Genomic DNA, 22,509 nt, shown 5'->3' on the forward strand with positions numbered 1-22,509 from the left:
AGGGTCATCTTATTTTAGCCCCCCCCTGGGCCAGTGCTCCTCTGAGTGTTGGTCCAAACTAGAGTCCTGTGCAGCGCCCCCTCGGGGAAACTCGAGGTTTGGTTTTAGTTGTATGGAGAGCTCATCTGAGTGTGCCCTGAGAACGAGATATGTGCAGCTCCTATCGGGATTTGTCGGCACATTCGGGCGGTGTTGCTGGTCTTGTTTTAACCTGTCGAAGTGTCTTGAAGAACCGAGATACCGAGTCTGATCGGAACGTCTTGGGAGGAGGTCTATTCCTTCGTTGACCGTGAGAGCTTGTAATGGGCTAAGTTGGGACTCCCCTGCAGGGATTTGAACTTTCGAAAGCCGTGCTCGCGGTTATGGGCAGATGGGAATTTGTTAATGTCCGGTTGTAGATAACTTGAACCTTAATTAATTAAAATGAATCAACTGAGTGTGTTACCATGATGGCCTCTTCTCGGCGGAGTCCGGGAAGTGGACACGGTGTTGGAGTAATGTTTGCGTAGGTTGCTCTCTAGTTTCTCGCTCGCGCTTTGCCTCCTCTTCTCGCTCTCTTTTGCGAATAAGTTAGCCACCATATTTGCTAGTCGCTTGCTGCAGCTCCACTCATATTTTACCTTGCCTTACCTATAAGCTTAAATAGTCTTGATCGCGAGGGTGCGAGATTGCTGAGTCCCTGTGGCTCACAGATTACTATTACACCAGATGCAGAGCCCGATGATTCCGCTCCAGGAGACACGTTTGAGCTCAAGTGGGAGTTCGACGAAGACTCTCAATGTTACTATGTTTCCTTTCCTGATGACCAGTAGTGGTGCCCAGTTGGGGGTGATCGGGACCGTGTCGCATGTTGGGTTCACTTTTATTTTGGCGCCGTAGTCGGGCATTGAGTGTTTGGATGATGTAATATTATTTATGTACTTGTTTGACGTGGCGAGTGTAAGCCAACTATGTTATCTCCCCTTTATGATTTATACTACATGGGATGTTGTGAAGATTGCCTAACTTGCGACATATGCCTTCAATGCGATTATGCCTCTAAGTCGTGCCTCGACACGTGGGAGATATAGTCGCATCGAGGGTGTTACACATCTCAATGTTTTGCCGGCAATCAACGGTGCCCTGGTGTCTGAAATTCATTCTCATTTCTTGCATGGGACCTAAGCATGCACCCAAGGAGACATATTTGATTTTTCAACCAATTTATTTGCATTGGAGCATGTGCATGTAGTTCAAATTTGAATTATGCACGTAAATGCATTGAAAAGTCGGTTAATGCATGAAAATGTCCAAACGAAGCCCGAAAAATCAAAAAATGACACAACATTCCTTTGTTCTATGTTGACACGAGAAAAAATTTGAATGCAGTTAGAGGCAATGGATATCATTTTGTTCCCAAAGGTGGGACGGTCCGTATCGAAACCACCATGCTTGTTGTGAGAAGCTCTGGTCTGTGAGAGGCATATACCCAAATCTACCCCAAATGGGACAAATATTTTGCAATGACATGTTGACGCCGCTCCATGATAGCATCCCAAGTTTCATGAATTTCACACGAGTTTTGGATTTACTAGAATTTAAAAACCATGCATCTCAATGTTTTGCCAGCAATCAACGGTGCCCTGGTGTTTGAAATTAATTCCTATTTCTTGCATGTGACCTAAGAATGCACCCAAGGACACATATTTGATTTTCAACCAATTTATATGCACTGGATCATGTGCATGTAGTTCAAATTTGAATTATGTACATAAATGCATTGAAAACTAAGTTAATGCATAAAAAAGTCCAAACGAACCCTGAAAAATCACAAAATTTGACACAACACTCTTGTTGTTCTATGTTGACACGAGAAAAAAATTGAAAGCAATAAGAGGCAATGGATATTGTTTCATCCCCAAAGGTGGGACATTCCCTATTGAAACCATCATGCTTGTTGTGAGAAGCTCGGGTCTGTGAGAAGCATATACCCAAACCTGCCCCAAAAGGGACAAAAATTTTACCACGACATGTTGATGCCGCACCATGATAGCATGCCAAGTTTCATGAATTTCAGACGAGTTTTGGATTTACTAGAATTTAAAAACCAGATATCTCAATGTTTTGCCGGCAATCAATGGTGTCGTGGTGTTTGAAATTCATTCCCATCTCTTGCATGGGACCTAAGCATGCACCCAAGGACATAGATTTGATTTTTCAACCAATTTATATGCACTGGAGCATGTGCATGTAGTTCAAATTTGAATTATGCACATAAAGGCATTGAAAACTCAGCTAATGCATAAAAATGTCCAAACGAACCCCGAAAAATTACAAAATTTGACACAACACTCCTATTGTTCTATGTTGACACGAGAAAAAAATGAAAGCAATAAGAGGCAACGGATATTGTTCCGAACCCAAAGGTGGCACGTTCCCAACCGAAACCATCACGCTTGTTGTGAGAAGCTCTGGTTTGTGAGAAGCTTATACCCAAACATGCCCCAAATGGGACAAAATTTTCACCACGGCATGTTGATGCCGCTCCATGATAGCATGCCAAGTTTCATAAATTTCAGAAGAGTTTTGGATTTACTAGAATTTAAAAATCAGGTATCTCAATGTTTTGCCGGCAATCAACAGTGCCCTGATGTTTGAAACTCATTCCCTTCTCTTGCGTGGGACCTAAGCATGTACCCAAGGACACACATGCGATTTTTCAACCAACTTTGGTGCACTTAGCATCTGCATATAGTTCAAATTTGAATTATGCACATAAGTGCATTGAAAACTCAGTTAATGCAAAAAAATGTCCAAACAAACCCCAAAAATCACAAAAATTGACACAACACTCCTATTGTTCTATGTTGACACGAGAAAAAAAATGAAAGCAATAACAGGCAACAGATATCGTTTCGTCCCCAAAGGTGGGACGTTCCCTATCGAAACCATCATGCTTGTTGTGAGAAGCTCCGATTTGTGAGAAGCATATACCCAAACCTGCCCCAAATGGGACAATTTTTTTACCACGGCATGTTGATGCCGCTCCATGATAGCATGCCAAGTTTCGTGAATTTCAGACGAGTTTTGGATTTACTGGAATTGAAAAACCAGGCATCTCAATGTTTTGCCGGCAATCAACGGTGCCCTGGTGTCTGAAATTCATTCTCATTTCTTGCATGGGACCTAAGCATGCACCCAAGGAGACATATTTGATTTTTCAAACCAATTTATTTGCACTAGAGCATGTGCATGTAGTTCAAATTTGAATTATGCACGTAAATGCATTGAAAACTCGGTTAATGCATGAAAATTTCCAAACGAAGCCCGAAAAATCAAAAAAAATGACACAACACTCCTGTTGTTCTATGTTGACACGAGAAAAAATTTGAATGCAATAAGAGGCAATGGATATCATTTTGTTCCCAAAGGTGGGACGGTCCCTATCGAAACCACCATGCTTGTTGTGAGAAGCTCTGGTCTGTGAGAGGCATATACCCAAATCTACCCCAAATGGGACAAATTTTTTAAGACGACATGTCGATACCACTGCATGATAGCATCCCAAGTTTCATGAATTTCATGCGAGTTTTGGATTTACTAGAATTTAAAAACCATGCATCTCAATGTTTTGCCAGCAATCAACGGTGCCCTGGTGTTTGAAATTAATTCCTATTTCTTGCATGTGACCTAAGAATGCACCCAAGGACACATATTTGATTTTCAACCAATTCATATGCATTGGAGCATGTGCATGTAGTTCAAATTTGAATTATGTACATAAATGCATTGAACACTAAGTTAATGCATAAAAAAGTCCAAACGAACCCTGAAAAATCACAAAATTTGACACAACACTCTTGTTGTTCTATGTTGACACGAGAAAAAAATTGAAAGCAATAAGAGGCAATGGATACTGTTTCGTCCCCAAAGGTGGGACATTCCCTATTGAAACCATCATGCTTGTTGTGAGAAGCTCGGGTCTGTGAGAAGCATAAACCCAAACCTGCCCGAAAAGGGACAAAATTTTTACCACGACATGTTGATGCCACACCATGATAGCATGCCAAGTTTCATGAATTTCAGACGAGTTTTGGATTTACTAGAATTTAAAAACCAGACATCTCAATGTTTTGCCGGCAATCAATGGTGTCGTGGTGTTTGAAATTCATTCCCATCTCTTGCATGGGACCTAAGCATGCACCCAAAGACATAGATTTGATTTTTCAACCAATTTATATGCACTGGATCATGTGCATGTAGTTCAAATTAGAATTATGCACATAAATGCATTGAAAACTCGGCTAATGCATAAAAATGTCCAAACGAACCCTGAAAAATTACAAAATTTGACACAACACTCCTGTTGTTCTATGTTGACACGAGGAAAAAATGAAAGCAATAAGAGGCGACGGATATTGTTCCGAACCCAAAGGTGGCTCTGGTTTATGAGAAGCTTATACCCAAACATGCCCCAAATGGGACAAAATTTTCACCACGGCATGTTGCTGCCGCTCCATGATATCATGCCAAGTTTCATAAATTTCAGAAGAGTTTTGGATTTACTAGAATTTAAAAACCAGGTATCTCAATGTTTTGCCGGCAATCAACAGTGCCCTGGTGTTTGAAACTCATTCCCTTCTCTTGCGTGGGACCTAAGCATGTACCCAAGGACACACGTGCGATTTTTCAACCAACTTGGTGCACTTAGCATCTGCATGTAGTTCAAATTTGAATTATGCACATAAATGCATTGAAAACTCAGTTAATGCATAAAAATGTCCAAACAAACCCCAAAAATCACAAAAATTGACACAACACTCCTATTGTTCTATGTTGACACGAGAAAAAAAATGAAAGCAATAACAGGCAACGGATATCGTTTCGTCCCCAAAGGTGGGACGTTCCCTATCGAAACCATCATGTTTGTTATGAGAAGCTCTGGTCTGTGAGAAGCATATACCCAAACCTGCACCAAATGGGACAAATTTTTTACCACGGCATGTTGATGCCGCTGCGTGATAGCATGCCAAGTTTCATGAATTTCAGATGAGTTTTGGATTTACTAGAATTGAAAAACCAGGCATCTCAACGTTTTTCCTGCAATCAACGGTGCCCTAGTGTTTGCAATTCATTCCCATTTCTTGCATGGGACCTAAGCATGCACCCAAAGAGACAAATTTGATTTTTCAACCAATTTATTTGCACTGGAGCATGTGCATGTAGTTCAAATTTGAATTATGCACATAAATGTATTGAACACTCTGTTAATGCATGAAAATGTCCAAACGATGTCCGAAAATCACAAAAATTGACACAACACTCATGTTGTTCTATGTTGACACGAGAAAAAATTTGAAAGCAATAAGAGGGAATGGATATCGTTTTGTTCCCAAAGGTGGGACGTTCCCTATTGAAACCACCATGCTTGTTGTGAGAAGCTTTGGTCTATGAGAAACATATACCCAAACCTACGCCAAATGGGACAAATTTTTTACCACGGTATGTTGATGCCGCTCCATGACAGCATGCCAAGTTTCCTGAATTTCACACGAGTTTTGGATTTACTAGAATTTAAAAACCAGTCATCTCAATGTTTTGCCACCAATCAATGGTGCCCTGGTGTTTGAAATTCATTCCCATTTCTTGCATGTGACCTAAGCATGCACCCAATGACACATATTTGTTTTTTCAACCAATTTATATGCACTGGAGCATGCACATGTAGTTCAAATTTGAATTATGCACATAAATGCATTGAAAACTAAGTTAATGCATAAAAAAGTCCAAACGAACCCCGAAAAATCACAAAATTTGACACAACAATCTTGTTGTTCTATGTTGACACGAGAAAAAAATTAAAGCAATAAGAGGCAATGGATATTGTTTCGTCCCCAAAGGTGGGACGTTCTCTATCGAAACCATCATGCTTGTTGTGAGAAGCTCTGGTCTGTGAGAAGCATGTACCCAAACCTGCCCCAAATGGGACAATTGTTTTACCATGGCATGTTCATGTCGCTCCATGATAGCATGCCAAGTTTCATGAATTTCACACGAGTTTTGGATTTACTAGAATTTAAAAATGAGGCATCCCAATGTTTTGACGGCAATCAATGGTGATGTGGTTTTTGAAATTCATTCCCATCTCTTGCATGGGACCTAAGCATGCACCCAAGGACATAGATTTGATTTTTCAACCAATTTATATGCACTAGAGCATGTGCATGTAGTTCAAATTTGAATTATGCACATAAATGCGTTGAAAACTTGGTTAATGCATAAAAATGTCCAAACGAACCCCGAAAAATCACAAAAATTGTCAGAACACTCCTGTTGTTCTATGTTGACACGAGAAAAATATTGAAAGCAATAAGAGGCAATGCATATCGTTTTGTCCCCAAAGGCGGGACATTCCCTATCGAAACCATCATGCTTGTTGTGAGAAGCTTTGCTCTGTCAGAAGCATATATCCAAACCTACCCCAAATGGGACAAACTTTTTACCACGGCATGTTGATGCCGCTCCATGATAGCATGCCAAGATTCATGAATTTCATACGAGTTTTGGATTTACTAGAATTTAAAAACCAGGAATCTCAACGTTTTTCCGGCAATCAACGGTGCCCTCGTGTTTGAAATTCATTCCATTCTCTTGCATGGGACCTAAGAATGCACCCAAGGACACGGATTTGATTTTTCAACCCATTTATATGCACTGGAGCATGTGCATGTGGTTCAAATTTGAATTATGCACATAAATGCATTGAAAACTAAGTTAATGCATAAAAAAGTCCAAACGAACCCCGAAAAATCACAAAATTTGACACAACAATCTTGTTCTATGTTGACACGAGAAAAAAAATTAAAGCAATAAGAGGCAATGGATATTGTTTCGTCCCCAAAGGTGGGACGTTCTCTATCGAAACCATCATGCTTGTTATGAGAAGCTCTGGTCTGTGAGAAGCATGTACCCAAACCTGCCCCAAATGGGACAATTTTTTTACCATGGCATGTTCATGTCGCTCCATGATAGCATGCCAAGTTTCATGAATTTCACACGAGTTTTGGATTTACTAGAATTTAAAAATGAGGCATCCCAATGTTTTGACGGCAATCAATGGTGATGTGGTTTTTGAAATTCATTCCCATCTCTTGCATGGGACCTAAGCATGCACCCAAGGACATAGATTTGATTTTTCAACCAATTTATATGCACTAGAGCATGTGCATGTAGTTCAAATTTGAATTATGCACATAAATGCATTGAAAACTCGGTTAATGCATAAAAATGTCCAAACGAACCCCGAAAAATCACAAAAATTGACAGAACACTCCTGTTGTTCTATGTTGACACGAGAAAATAATTGAAAGCAATAAGAGGCAATGCATATCGTTTTGTCCCCAAAGGCGGGACATTCCCTATCGAAACCATCATGCTTGTTGTGAGAAGCTTTGCTCTGTCAGAAGCATATATCCAAACCTACCCCAAATGGGACAAACTTTTTACCACGGCATGTTGATGCCGCTCCGTGATAGCATGCCAAGATTCATGAATTTCATACGAGTTTTGGATTTACTAGAATTTAAAAACCAGGAATCTCAATGTTTTTCCGGCAATCAACGGTGCCCTGGTGTTTGAATTCATTCCATTCTCTTGCATGGGACCTAAGAATGCACCCAAGGACACATATTTGATTTTCAACCAATTTATATGCACTGGAGCATGTGCATGTGGTTCAAATTTGAATTATGCACATAAATGCACTGAAAACTCAGTTAATGCATAAAAATGTCCAAACGAACCCCAAAAAAGCACAAAATTTGACACAACACTCTTATTGTTCTATGTTGACACGAGAAATTTTTTTAAAGCAATAAGAGCCAATGGATATTGTTTCATCCCCAACGGTGGGACGTTCCCTATCGAAACTATCATGCTTGTTGTGAGAAGTTCTGGTTTGTGAGAAGCTTAGACACACACATGCCCCAAATGGGATAAATTTTTTACCACGACATGTTGATGCCACTCCATGATAGCATGCCTAGTTTCATGAATTTCAGACGAGTTTTGGATTTACTAGAATTTAAAACCAGGCATCTCAATGTTTTGCCGACAATCAACAGTGCCCTGGTGTTTGAAACTCATTCCCTTCTCTTGCATGGGACCTAAGCATGCACCCAAGGACACACATGTGATTTTTCAACCAACTTTGGTGCACTGGAGCATGTGCAAGTAGTTCAAATTTGAATTATGCACATAATGCATTGAAAACTCAGTTAATGCATAAAAATGTCCAAACGAACCCCGAAAAATCACAAAAATTGACACAACACTCATGTTGTTCTATGTTGACACGAGAGAAAATTTTAAAGCAATAAGAGGCAACGGATATCGTTTCGTCCCGAAAGGTGGGCATTCCCTATCGAAATCATCATGCTTGTCGTGAGAAGCTCTCGTCTGTGAGAAGCATATACCCAAACCTGCCCGAAATGGGACAAATGTTTTACCACGGCATGTTGATGCCGCTCCATGATAGCATGCCAAGTTTCATGAATTTCAGACGAGATTTGGATTTACTAGAACTGAAAAACCATGCATCTCAACGTTTTTCCTGCAATCAACGGTGCCCTAGTGTTTGAAATTCATTCTCATTTCTTGCATGGGACCTAAGCATGCACCCAAGGAGACAGATTTGATTTTTCTACCAATTTATTTGCTCTGGAGCGTGTGCATGTAGTTCAAATTTGAATTATGCACATAAATGCATTGAAAGTTCAGTTAATGCATGAAAATGTCCAAACGAAGTCCGAAAAATTACAAAAATAGACACAACACTCCTGTTGTTCTATGTTGACACAAGAAAAAATTTGAAAGCAATAAGAGGCAATGGATATCGTTTTGTTCCCAAAGGTGGGACATTTTTTACCACGGCATGTTGATGTCGCTCCATGATAGCATGCCAAGTTTCATGAATTTCACAGGAGTTTTGGATTTACTAGAATTTAAAAACCAGGGATCTCAATGTTTTGCCAGCAATCAACGGTGCCCTGGTGTTTGAAATTCATTCCCATTTCTTGCATGTGACCTAAGCATGCACCCAAGGACACATATTTGATTTTTCAACCAATTTGTATGCACTGGAGCATGTGCATGTAGTTCAAATTTGAATTATGCACATAAATGCATTAAAAACTCAGTTAATTAATGAAAATGTCCAAACGAACCCCAAAAAATTACAAAATTTGACACAACTCTCTTGTTGCACGCAACCAACGGTGCCCTGGTCGTTGAAATTCATTCCCATCTCTTGCATGGGACCTAAGCATGCACCCAAGGACACAGATTTGATTTTTCAACCAAATTATATGCACTGGAGCATGTGCATTAGTTCAAATTTGAATTATGCACAAAAATGCATTGAAAACTCAGTTAATGCATAAAAATGTCCAAACGAACCCCGAAAAATCACAAAAATTGACAGAACACTCCTGTTGTTCTATGTTGACACGAGAAAATAATTGAAAGCAATAAGAGGCAATGCATATCGTTTTGTCCCCAAAGGCGGGACATTCCCTATCGAAACCATCATGCTTGTTGTGAGAAGCTTTGCTCTGTCAGAAGCATATATCCAAACCTACCCCAAATGGGACAAACTTTTTACCACGGCATGTTGATGCCGCTCCGTGATAGCATGCCAAGATTCATGAATTTCATACGAGTTTTGGATTTACTAGAATTTAAAAACCAGGAATCTCAATGTTTTTCCGGCAATCAACGGTGCCCTGGTGTTTGAATTCATTCCATTCTCTTGCATGGGACCTAAGAATGCACCCAAGGACACATATTTGATTTTCAACCAATTTATATGCACTGGAGCATGTGCATGTGGTTCAAATTTGAATTATGCACATAAATGCACTGAAAACTCAGTTAATGCATAAAAATGTCCAAACGAACCCCAAAAAAGCACAAAATTTGACACAACACTCTTATTGTTCTATGTTGACACGAGAAATTTTTTTAAAGCAATAAGAGCCAATGGATATTGTTTCATCCCCAACGGTGGGACGTTCCCTATCGAAACTATCATGCTTGTTGTGAGAAGTTCTGGTTTGTGAGAAGCTTAGACACACACATGCCCCAAATGGGATAAATTTTTTACCACGACATGTTGATGCCACTCCATGATAGCATGCCTAGTTTCATGAATTTCAGACGAGTTTTGGATTTACTAGAATTTAAAACCAGGCATCTCAATGTTTTGCCGACAATCAACAGTGCCCTGGTGTTTGAAACTCATTCCCTTCTCTTGCATGGGACCTAAGCATGCACCCAAGGACACACATGTGATTTTTCAACCAACTTTGGTGCACTGGAGCATGTGCAAGTAGTTCAAATTTGAATTATGCACATAATGCATTGAAAACTCAGTTAATGCATAAAAATGTCCAAACGAACCCCGAAAAATCACAAAAATTGACACAACACTCATGTTGTTCTATGTTGACACGAGAGAAAATTTTAAAGCAATAAGAGGCAACGGATATCGTTTCGTCCCGAAAGGTGGGCATTCCCTATCGAAATCATCATGCTTGTCGTGAGAAGCTCTCGTCTGTGAGAAGCATATACCCAAACCTGCCCGAAATGGGACAAATGTTTTACCACGGCATGTTGATGCCGCTCCATGATAGCATGCCAAGTTTCATGAATTTCAGACGAGATTTGGATTTACTAGAACTGAAAAACCATGCATCTCAACGTTTTTCCTGCAATCAACGGTGCCCTAGTGTTTGAAATTCATTCTCATTTCTTGCATGGGACCTAAGCATGCACCCAAGGAGACAGATTTGATTTTTCTACCAATTTATTTGCTCTGGAGCGTGTGCATGTAGTTCAAATTTGAATTATGCACATAAATGCATTGAAAGTTCAGTTAATGCATGAAAATGTCCAAACGAAGTCCGAAAAATTACAAAAATAGACACAACACTCCTGTTGTTCTATGTTGACACAAGAAAAAATTTGAAAGCAATAAGAGGCAATGGATATCGTTTTGTTCCCAAAGGTGGGACATTTTTTACCACGGCATGTTGATGTCGCTCCATGATAGCATGCCAAGTTTCATGAATTTCACAGGAGTTTTGGATTTACTAGAATTTAAAAACCAGGGATCTCAATGTTTTGCCAGCAATCAACGGTGCCCTGGTGTTTGAAATTCATTCCCATTTCTTGCATGTGACCTAAGCATGCACCCAAGGACACATATTTGATTTTTCAACCAATTTGTATGCACTGGAGCATGTGCATGTAGTTCAAATTTGAATTATGCACATAAATGCATTAAAAACTCAGTTAATTAATGAAAATGTCCAAACGAACCCCAAAAAATTACAAAATTTGACACAACTCTCTTGTTGCACGCAACCAACGGTGCCCTGGTCGTTGAAATTCATTCCCATCTCTTGCATGGGACCTAAGCATGCACCCAAGGACACAGATTTGATTTTTCAACCAAATTATATGCACTGGAGCATGTGCATTAGTTCAAATTTGAATTATGCACAAAAATGCATTGAAAACTCAGTTAATGCATAAAAATGTCCAAACGAACCCCGAAAAATCACAAAAATTGACACAATGATACGTCTCCAACGTATCTATAATTTTTGATTGCTCCATGCTATATTATCTACTGTTTTGGACATTATTGGGCTTTATTATACACTTTTATATTATTTTTTGGACTAACCTATTAACCGGAGGCCCAACCCAGAATTGCTGTTTTTTTGCCTATTTTAGGGTTTCAAAGAAAAGGAATAACAAACGGAGTCCAAACGGAATGAAACCTTCGGGAACGTGATTTTGGGAACAAACAAGATCCAGGAGACTTCAACCCTACGTCAAGCAACCAACAGGGAGGCCTACCCCCCCCAGGCGCCCTCCACCCTCGTGGGCCCCCTGTTGCTCCACCGACGTACTTTTCCTCCTATATATACCTACTTACCCCCGAACGATCAGATATAGAGCCGAAACCCTAATTCCACCGCCGTAACTTTCTGTATCCACGAGATCCCATCTTGGGGCCTGTTTCGGAGCTCCACCGGAGGGGGCATCGATCATGGAGGGCTTCTACATCAACACCATAGCCCTTCCGATGAAGTGTGAGTAGTTTACCTCAGACCTTCAGGTCCATAGTTATTAGCTAGATGTCTTCTTCTCTCTTTTTGGATCTCAATACAAAGTTCTCCCCCTCTCTTGTGGAGATCTATTCGATGTAATCGTCTTTTGCGGTGTGTTTGTTGAGACCGATGAATTGTGGGTTTACGATCAAGTTTATCTATGAATAATATTTGAATCTTCTCTGAATTCTTTTATGTATGATTGGTTATCTTTGCAAGTCTCTTCGAATTATCAGTTTGGTTTGGCCTACTAGATTGATCTTTCTTTGCAATGGGAGAAGTGCTTTGCTTTGGGTTCAATCTTGCGGTGTCCTTTCCCAGTGATAGTAGGGGCAGCAAGGCACGTATTGTATTGTTTCCACCGAGGATAACAAGATGGGGTTTTTATCATATTGCATGGATTTATCCCTCTACATCATGTCATCTTGCTTAAGGCGTTACTCTGTTCTTATGAACTTAATACTCTAGATGCATCTTGGATAGCGGTCGATGTGTGGAGTAATAGTAGATGCAGGCAGGAGTCGGTCTACTTGTCTCGTACGTAATGCCTATATACATGATCATACCTAGATATTCTAATAACTATGCTCAATTTTGTCAATTGCTCAACAGTAATTTGTTCACCCACCGTAAAATACTTATGCTCTTGAGAGAAGCCACTAGTGAAACCTATGGCCCCCGGGTCTATCTTCATCATATTAATCTTCCAACACTTAGTTATTTTCATTGCCTTTTATTTTACTTTGCATCTTTATCATAAAAATACCAAAAATATTATCTTATCATATCTATCAGATCTCACTCTCGTAAGTGACCGTGTAGTTGACAACCCCTTATCGCGTTGGTTGTGAGGATTTATTTGTTTTGTGTAGGTGAGAGGGACTCGCGCGTAGCCTCCTACTGGATTGATACCTTGGTTCTCAAAAACTGAGGGAAATACTTACGCTACTTTGCTGCATCACCCTTTCCTCTTCAAGGGGAAACCAACGTAGTGCTCAAGAGGTAGCACGAAGGATTTCTGGCGCCGTTGCCGGGGAGGTCTACACAAAAGTCAACATACCAAGTACCCATCACAGACCCTTATCTCCCGCATTACATTATTTGCCATTTGCCTCTCATTTTCCTCTCCCCCACTTCACCCTTGCTGTTTTATTCGCCCTCTCTCTCTATCCTCCCTCTCTTTCTCTATTTGCCTTTTTTTGCCCGTTCCTCATTCGCTTGTGTGTTGGATTGCTTGCTTGTCACGATGGCTCAATATAACACTAAATTGTGTGACTTTACCAATACCAACAACTATGATTTTATTAGCACTCCGATTGCTCCTCTTACCGATGCTGAATCTTGTGAAATTAATGCTGCCCTGCTGAATCTTGTCATGAAAGATCCGTTTTCTGGCCTTCCTAGTGAACATGCCGCTACCCATCTAAATATCTTCGTTGATTTGTGTGATATGAAAAAGAAGAAAGATGTGTACAATGATATTGTTAAATTGAAGCTATTTCCTTTCTCGCTTAGGGATCATGCTAAAGCTTGGTTTTAGTCTTTGCCTAAAAATAGTATTGATTCTTGGAATAAGTGCAAAGATGCTTTTATCTCTAAGTATTTTCCTCCCGCTAAGATCGTCTCTCTTAGAAATGATATTATGAATTTTAAGCAACTTGATCATGAACATGTTGCACAAGCTTGGGAGAGGATGAAATTAATGATACGTAATTTCCCTACTCATGGTTTGAATTTGTGGATGATTATACAAATTTTTATGCCAGATTGAATTTTGCTTCTAGAAATCTTTTAGATTCGGCTGCGGGAGGCACTTTTATGGAAATCACTTTAGGATAAGCTACAAAACTCCCAGATAATATTATGGTTAATTATTCTCAATGGCACACCGAAAGCTCTACTAATAAGAAAGTGCATGCGATAGAAGAAATTAGTGTTTTGAGTGGAAAGATGGATGAACTTATGAAATTATTTACTAATAAAAGTGTTTCTTCTGATCCTAATGATATGCCTTTGTCTACTTTGATTGAGAATAATAATGAATCTATGGATGTGAATTTTGTTGGTAGGAACAATTTTGGTAACAACGCATATAGAGGAAACTTTAATCCTAGGCCTTATGCTAGTAATTCCTCTAATAATTATGGTAATTCCTACAACAATTCTTATGGAAATTATAATAAGATTACCTCTGATTTTGAATCTAATATTAAATAATTTATTACTTTGCAAAAGAATTTCAATGCTTTGATTGAAGAAAAATTGCTTAAGATTGATGTGTTGGCTAGGAACGTTGATAGAATTTCTCTTGATGTTGATTCTTTGAAACTTAGATCTATTCCACCTAAGCATGATATCAATGAGTCTCTCAAATCCATGAGAATTTCCATTGATTAGTGCAAAGAAAGAACCGCTAGGATGCGTGCTAAGAAAGATTCTTTTATAAGAGCGTGTTCTTCTAGTTTCCGTGATAATAAAGATGAAGATCTAAAAGTTATTGATGTGTCCCCTATTAAATCTTTGTTTTGCAATATGAATCTTGATAATGATGGGACTGAATATGATCCACCTTTACCTAGAAGGTGTTCCAAAAATTCGGAGTTTTTAGATCTTGATGCTAAAATTGATAAAAGTGGGATTGAAGAGATCAAAACTCTAGATATTAATGAACCTACTATTTTGGATTTCAAGGAATTTAATTATAATAGCTTCTCTTTGATAGATTGTATTTCCTTGTTGCAATCCGTGCTAAATTCTCCTCATGCTTATAGCCAAAATAAAGCTTTTACCAAACACATCGTTGATGCTTTGATGCAATCTTATGAAGAAAAACTTGAGTTGGAAGTTTCTATCCCTAGAAAACTTTATGATGAGTGGGAACCTACTATTAAAATTAAAATTAAATATCATGAATGCTATGCTTTGTGAGATTTGGGTGCTAGTGTTTCCACGATACCAAAAACTTTGTGTGGTTTGTTAGGTTTCCGTGATTTTGATGATTGCTCTCTAAACTTGCACCTTGCGGATTCCACTATTAAGAAACATATGGGAAGAATTAATGATGTTCTTATTGTTGCAAATAGGAATTATGTGCCCGTAGATTTTATTGTTCTTGACATAGATTGCAATCCTTCATGTCCTATTATTCTTGGTAGACCTTTCCTTATAACGATTGGTGCAATTATTGATATGAAGGAAGGAAATATTAGATTCCAATTTCCGTTAAGGAAAGGCATGGAACACTTTCCTGGAAATAAAATTAAATTACCTTATTAATCTATTATGAGAGCCACTTATGGATTGCCTACCAAAGATGGCAATACCTAGATCTATCCTTGCTTGTTATGCCTAGCTAGGGGCGTTAAATGATAGCGCTTGTTGGGAGGCAACCTAATTTTATTTTTATTCCTTGCTTTTTTCTCCCTTTTAGTAATAAATAATTTATCTAGCCTCTGTTTTGGTTGTGTTTTTTGTGTTTAATTAGTGTTTGTGCCAAGTAGAACCGTTGGGAAGACTATGGGAAAGTCTTGTTAATCTTGCTGTAAAAAAACAGAAACTTTAGCGCTCACGAGAACTGCTGCCATTGTTATTTTGAAAGTAATATTTAGTTAATTCTTTTTGCATATGATTAACAGATAAATTGCTCACTTCCAGCAATTTATTTTAGAAGTTTTGGGGTTCCAGATCTTGCGCTAGCTACAGATTACTACAGACTGTTCTGTTTTTGACAGATTCTGTTTTTCGTGTGTTGTTTGCTTCTTTTGATGAATCTATGGCTAGTAAAATAGTTTATAAACCATAGAGAAGTTGAAATACAGTTGGTTTAACACCAATATAAATAAAGAATGAGTTCATTACAGTACCTTGAAGTGGTCTTTTGTTTTCTTTCGCTAACGGAGCTCACGAGATTTTCTACTTTAAGTTTTGTGTTGTGAAGTTTTCAAGTTTTGGGTAAAGATTTGATGGATTATGGAACAAGGAGTGGCAAGAGCCTAAGATTGGGGATGCCCATGGCACCCCCAAGATAATCTAAGGACACCTAAAAGCCAAAGCTTGGGGATGCCCCGAAAGGCATCCCCTCTTTCGTCTACTTCCATTGGTAACTTTACTTGGAGCTATATTTTTATTCACCAGATGATATGTGGTTTGCTTGGAGCGTCTTGTATGATTTGAGTCTTTGCTTATTAGTTTACCCCAATCATCTTTTCTGTACACACCTTTTGATAGAAACACACATGATTCGGAAATTACTAGAATACTCTATGTGCTTCACTTATATCTTTTGAGTTATATATTTTTGCTCTAGTACTTCACTTATATCTTTTAGAGCACGGTGGTGGATTTGTTTTATAGAAACTATTGATCTCTCATGCTTCACTTAGATTATTTTGAGAGTCTTAAATAGCATGGTAATTTTCTTAAATAACCCTAATATGCTAGGTATTCAAGATTAGTAAAAACTTTCTTATGAGTGTTTTGAATACTAAGAGAAGTTTGATGCTTGATGATTGTTTTGAGATATGGAGGTAGTGATATTAAAGTTGTGTTAGTTGAGTAGTTGTGAAATTGAGAAATACTTGTGTTGAAGTTTTAAGTCCCGTAGCATGCACGTATGGTAAACGTTTGTAACAAATTTGAAACATGAGGTGTTCTTTGATTGTCCTCCTTATGAGTGGCGGTCGGGGACGAGCGATGGCCTTTTCCTACCAATCTATCCACCTAGGAGCATGTGCGCAGTGCTTGGTTTTTGATGACTTGTATATTTTTGCAATAAGTATGTGAGTTCTTTATGACTAATGTTGAGTCCATGGATCATACGCACTCTCACCCTTCCATCATTGCTAGCCTCTTCGGTACCTTGCATTGCCCTTTCTCACATTGAGAGTTGGTGCAAACTTCGCCAGTGCATCCAAACCCCGTGATATGATACGCTCCTTCACACATAAACCTCCTTATATCTTCCTCAAAACAGCCACCATACCTACCTATTATGGCATTTCCATAGCCATTCCGAGATATATTGCCATGCAACTTTCCACCATCCCGTTTATCATGAAACGTTCATCATTGTCATATTGCTTTGCATGATCATGTAGTTGACATCGTATTTGTGGCAAAGCCACCGTTCATAATTTTTCATACGTGTCACACTTGATTCATTGAATATCCCGGTACACCGTCGGAGGCATTCATATAGAGTCATACCTTGTTCTAGTATCGAGTTGTAATCATTGAGTTGTAAATAAATAGAAGTGTGATGATCATAATTTAATAGAGCATTGTCCCAATAAAAAAAGAGAAAGGCCAAAAAAAGGAAGACCCAAAAAAAAGAAATGAAAAGGGACAATGCTACTATCTTTTTTTCCACACTTGTGCTTCAAAGTAGCACCATGATCTTCATGATAGAGAGTCTCTTGTTTTGTCACTTTCATATACTAGTGGGAATTTTTCATTATAGAACTTGGCTTGTATATTCCAACAATGGGCCTCCTCAAGTGCCCTAGGTCTTCGTGAGCAAGCAAGTTGGATGCACACCCACTAGTTTCTTTTGTTGAGATTTCATACATTTATAGCTCTAGTGCATCCGTTGCACGGAAATCCCTACTCCTTGCATTAGAATCAATTGATGAGCATCTCCATAGCCCATTGATTAGCGTCGTTGATGTGAGACTTTCTCCTTTTTTGTCTTCTCCACATAACCCCCATCATTATACTCTATTCCACCCATAGTGCTATATCCATGGCTCACGCTCATGTATTGCGTAAAGGTTTATAAAGTTTGAGATTACTAAAGTATGAAACAATTGCTTGGCTTGTCATCGGGGTTGTGCATGATGAGAGCATTCTTGTGTGACGAAAATGGAGCATGACTAAACTATATGATTTTGTAGGGATGAACTTTCTTTGACCATGTTATTTTGAGAAGACATAATTGCTTAGTTAGTATGCTTGAAGTATTATTATTTCTATGTCAATATTAAACTTTTATCTTGAATCTTTTGGATCTGAATATTCATGCCACAATTAAGAAGAATTACATTGAAATTATGCCTAGTAGCATTCCACATCAAAAATTCTGTTTTTATCATTTACCCACTCGAGGACGAGCAGGAATTAAGCTTGGGGATGCTTGATACGTCTCCAACATATCTATAATTTTTTATTTCTCCATGCTATATTATCTAATGTTTTGGACATTATTGGGCTTTATTATACACTTTTATATTATTTTTGGGACCAACCTATTAACTAGAGGCCCAGCCCAGAATTGCTATTGTTTTGCCTATTTTAGGGTCTCGAAGAAAAGGAATATCAAACGGAGTCTAGACGGAATGAAACCTTCGGGAACGTGATTTTTGGAACAAACAAGATCCAGGAGACTTGGAACCTACGTCAAGCAACCAACAGGGAGGCCACGAGGTAGGGGGCGCGCCTACCCCCAGGCGTGCCCTCCACCCTCGTGGGCCCCCTGTTGCTCCACTGACGTACTTCTTCCTCCTATATATACCTATGTACCCCCAAACGATCAGATACAGAGCCAAAACCCTAATTTCACTGCCGTAACTTTCTGTATCCATGAGATCCCATCTTGGGGCCTATTCCGGGGCTCCGCCGGAGGGGGCATTGATCACGGAGGGCTTCTACATCAACACCATAGCCCTTTCGATGAAGTGTGAGTAGTTTACCTCAGACCTTCGGGTCCATAGTTATTAGCTAGATGGCTTATTCTCTCTTTTTGGATCTCAATACAAAGTTATCCCCCTCTCTAGTGGAGATCTATTCGATGTAATCTTCTTTTGTGGTGTATTTGTTGAGACTGATGAATTGTGGGTTTATGATTAAGTTCATCTATGAACAATATTTGAATCTTCTCTGAATTCTTTTATGTATGATTGGTTATCTTTGCAAGTCTCTTTGAATTATCAGTTTGGTTTGGCCTACTAGATTGATCTTTCTTGCAATGGGAGAAGTGCTTAGCTTTTGATTCAATCTTATGGTGTCCTTTCCCAGTGACAGTAGGGGCAGCAAGGCACGTATTGTATTGTTTCCATCGAGGATAACAAGATGGTTTTTTTAATAATATTGCATGAATTTATCCCTCTACATCATGTCATCTTGCTTAAGGTGTTACTCTATTCTTATGAACTTAATACTCTAGGTGCATGCTGGATAGCGGTCGATGTGTGGAGTAATAGTAGTAGATGCAGGCATGAGTCGGTCTACTTGTCTCATACGTGATGCCTATATACATGATCATACCTAGATATTCTCATAACTATGCTCAATTCTGTCAATTGCTCAACAGTAATTTGTTCACCCACCGTAAAATACTTATGCTCTTGAGAGAAGCCACTAGTGAAACCTATGGCCCCCGGGTCTATCTTCATCATATTAATCTTCCAACACTTAGTTATTTTCATTGCCTTTTATTTTACTTTGCATCTTTATCATAAAAATACCAAAAATATTATATTATCATATCTATCAGATCTCACTCTCGTAAGTGACCGTGTAGGGATTGACAACCCCTTATTGCGTTGGTTGCAATGATTTATTTGTTTTGTGTAGGTGCAAGGTACTCGCGCGTAGCCTCCTACTAGCTTGATACCTTGGTTCTCAAAAACTGAGGGAAATACTTAAGCTACTTTGCTGCATCACCCTTTCCTCTTCAAGGGAAAACCAACGCAGTGCTCAAGAGGTAGCACACAACACTCTTGTTGTTCTATGTTGACACTTAAAGCAATAAGAGGCAATGGATATTGTTTCATCCCCAAAGGTGGGACGTTCCCTATCGAAACCATCATGCTTGTTGTGAGAAGCTTAGACCCAAACATGCCCCAAATGGGAATTTTTTGACCATGACATGTTGATGCCGCTCCATGATAGCATGCCCAGTTTCATGAATCTCAAACGAGTTTTGGATTTACTAGAATTTAAAAACCAGGCATCTCAACGTTTTGCCGACAATCAACGGTGCCCTTGTGTTTGAATTTCATTCCAATCTCTTGCATGGGACATAGAAAATTCATCCAAGAACACACATGTGATTTTTCAACCAACTTTAGTGCACTAGAGCATGTGCTTGTAGTGCAAATTTGAATTATGCACATAAAATGCCTAGAAAACCCAGTTAATGTATAAAAAAAGGCCAAACGAACCCAAAAAAAAATCCAACATTGAACACAACACTCCTGTTGTTCTATGTTGACACTATAAATTTTCTGAAAGCAATAAGAGGCAACGGATATTGTTCCGTCCCGGAAGGTGGCACGTTCCCTACCGAAACCATCACGCTTGTTGTGAGAAGCTCTGGTTTGTGAGAAGATTATACCCAAACCTGCCCCAAATGGGACAAAGTTTTCACCACGGCATGTTGATGCCTCTCTATGATAGCATGCCCAGTTTCATAAATTTCATAAGAGTTTTGGATTTACTAGAATTTAAAAACTAGGTATCTCAACGTTTTGCCAGCAGTCAAAAGTGCCCCGGTGTTTGAAACTCATTCCCTTCTCTTGCATGGGACCTAAGCATGCACCCAAGGACACACACATGTGATTTTTCAACCAACTTTGGTGCAATGGAGCATGTGCATGTAGTTCAAATTTTAATTATGCACATAAATGCATTGAAAACTCAGTTAATGCATAAAAATGTTCAAACGAACCCCGAAAAATCACAAAAATTGACATAACACACCTATTGTTCTATGTTGGGACGAGAGAAAAAATTGAAAGCAATAAGAGGCAATGGATATCGGTTCGTCCCCAAAGGTGGGACATTCCCTATCGAAACCATCATGCTTGTTGTGAGAAGCTTTGGTCTATGAGAAGCATATACCCAAACCTGCCCCAAATGGGACAATTTTTTTACCATGGCATGTTGATGACGCTCCATGATTGCATGCCAAGTTTCATGAATTTCAGACGAGTTTTGGATTTACTAGAATTTAAAAACCAGGCATCCCAACGTTTTTCCGGCAATCAACGGTGCCCTGGTGTTTGAAATTCGTTCCCATTTCTTGCATGGGACCTAAGCATGCACCCAAGGAAATAGATTTGATTTTTCAACAAATTTATTCGCACTGTAGCCTGTGCATGTAGTTCAAATTTGAATTATGCACATAAATGCATTGAAATCTCAGTTAATGTACGAATATGTCCAAACGAACCCCGAAAAATCACAAAAATTGAGACAACACTCTTGTTGTTCTATGTTGACACGAGAAAAAATTTGAAAGCAATAAGAGGCAATGGATATCGTTTTCTCCCCAAAGGTGGGACGTTCCCTATCGACACCATAATGCTTGTTGTGAGAAGCTCTGGTCTGTGAGAAGCATATACCCAAAGCTACCCCAAATGGGACAATTTTTTTACCATGATAGCATGCCAAGTTTCATGAATTTAACATGAGTTTTGGATTAACTAGAATTTAAAAACCAGGCATCTCAATGTTTTGCCAGCAATCAACGGTGCCCCGGTGTTTGAAATTCATTCCAATTTCTTACATGTGACCTAAGCATCCACCCAAGGACACATATTTGATTTTTCAACCAATTTATATGCACTGGAGCATGTGCATGTAGTTCAAATTTGAATTATGCACATAAATGCATTGAAAACATAGTTAATGCATAAAAAAGTTCAAACGAACCCCGAAAAATCACAAAATTTGACACAACACTCTTGTTGTTCTATGTTGACACGAGAAAATTTTTTATAGCAATAACATGCACTGGATATTGTTTCGTCCCCATAGCTGGGACGTTCGCTATCGAAACCATCATGCTTGTTGTGAGAAGCTCTGGTTTGTGAGAAGCATATACCCAAACCTGCCCCAAATGGGACAAATTCTTAACCACTGCATGTTGATGCCGCTCCATGATAGCATGCCAAGTTTCATGAATTTAAGACAAGTTTTGGATTTACTAGAATTTAAAATCTAGCCATCTCAATGTCTTTCCGGCAATCAATGGTGCCGTGGTGTTTGAAATTCATTCCCATCTCTTGCATGGGACCTAAGCATGCACCCAAGGACATATAATTTATTTTTCGACCAATTTATATGCACCGGAGCATGTGCATGTAGTTCAAATTTGAATTATGCACATAAATGCATTGAAAACTCAGTTAATGCATAAAAATGTCCAAACGAACCCCGAAAAATCACAAAAATGGACACAACACTCCTGTTGTTCTATGTTGACACGGGAAAAAAAATTGAAAGCAATAAGAGGCACCGGATATCGTTTCGTCCCCCAAAGGTAGGACATTCCCTATCGAAACCATCATGCTTGTTGTGAAAAGCTCTGCTCTATGAGAAGCATATATCCAAACTTGCCCCAAATTGGACA

This window comes from Triticum dicoccoides, chromosome 5A, assembly GCF_002162155.2.
Source record: "Triticum dicoccoides isolate Atlit2015 ecotype Zavitan chromosome 5A, WEW_v2.0, whole genome shotgun sequence".
Taxonomy (NCBI): Eukaryota; Viridiplantae; Streptophyta; class Magnoliopsida; order Poales; family Poaceae; genus Triticum; species Triticum dicoccoides.